The sequence below is a fragment of the Salvelinus fontinalis genome, chromosome 5 (genome assembly GCF_029448725.1).
Source record: "Salvelinus fontinalis isolate EN_2023a chromosome 5, ASM2944872v1, whole genome shotgun sequence".
Lineage (NCBI taxonomy): Eukaryota > Metazoa > Chordata > Actinopteri > Salmoniformes > Salmonidae > Salvelinus > Salvelinus fontinalis.
In genome coordinates this window covers 23,103,667-23,104,746 of record NC_074669.1, presented here as the reverse complement: position 1 = coordinate 23,104,746, position 1,080 = coordinate 23,103,667, and the positions used below count along the sequence as shown (strand labels likewise).

The following is a 1,080-nucleotide window of genomic DNA, read 5'->3' as shown; positions in this document are numbered from 1 at the left end:
TAAGGTCAGGGCGTGACAGTAGAATGCTAATATTCCACAAATGACTTCAAAAGTAGCTAGAATTCAAATAGGTCCAATATAGGCCGTATCTCAATACATTTTCCCCAAAAATGTTTGGGTGCTCCTACATGGTGCTCTTAACTTTTCTATGTTGTGCTCCTATTTTTTTATTTGGGAGCACCAGTGCTACCAATTATTTTATTTTTTAGCCCTTACCCTAACCACAGGCTCATATGGTACTCTAACATCAGCTGTAAGGGAGGCAGAGATCATGTTACCATACTACCCACACATTCTACCTGAATGTCAACATTTTTATTTTTTTAACCTTTATTTAACTAGGCAAGTCAGTTAAGAACAAATTCTTATTTACAATGACAGACTAGGAACAGTGGGTTAACTACCTTGTTCAGGGGCAGAACGACAGATTTTTACCTTGTCAGCTTGGGAATTCGATCTAGGAATCTTTACGGTTACTGGCTCAACGCTCTAACCACTAGGCTACCTGCCGCCCCACATTTAAACCGGAATCTGTGGTATCAACCAGCTTGTCGAGCAGACATTCATCCAATGCAACTAGTATTAATACATTAACATACACGTTACACACAGTACACATTACATATGCAGGAATCAATACCTGAACCCCACTGTAAATTAGCCTGGGTACCAGTCTGTCTCTGCCATCATGCATTACATTACATTTACATTTAAGTCATTTAGCAGACGCTCTTATCCAGAGCGACTTACAAGTACATACATTCATACTTTTTTTGTACTGGTCCCCCGTGGGAATCGAACCCACAACCCTGGCGTTGCAAGCGCCATGCTCTACCAACTGAGCCACACGGGACCAAGGCAAAGAGTTGACATGATCGCACAAAGAGATCTGGGACCAAGCTAGCCGTAGATGTGACCAACCAGGTAAAAAATTCTGGTTGTCTGCACGCCTAAAGATCGTGGTACAGTAGCTCTCTGAGCTAAAGCCTAGGCATAAACTCTGTGAGATAACACAAGTCTGCAGAATTCACTTTACTTTATAGAGCTTAAATATGTCAGGCTGCCATTGACATACACACT

At 41.7% G+C, this 1,080-nt stretch overlaps 1 non-coding gene across 1 annotated transcript; it reads right to left on the bottom strand.

Annotated features, from left to right (window-relative positions):
• Positions 1–779: 779 nt before the first annotated feature.
• trnaa-ugc (transfer RNA alanine (anticodon UGC)) lies at positions 780–855 on the bottom strand. Its single transcript has one exon. It is a non-coding gene; the product is annotated as a tRNA-Ala (tRNA).
• Positions 856–1,080: the final 225 nt, after the last annotated feature.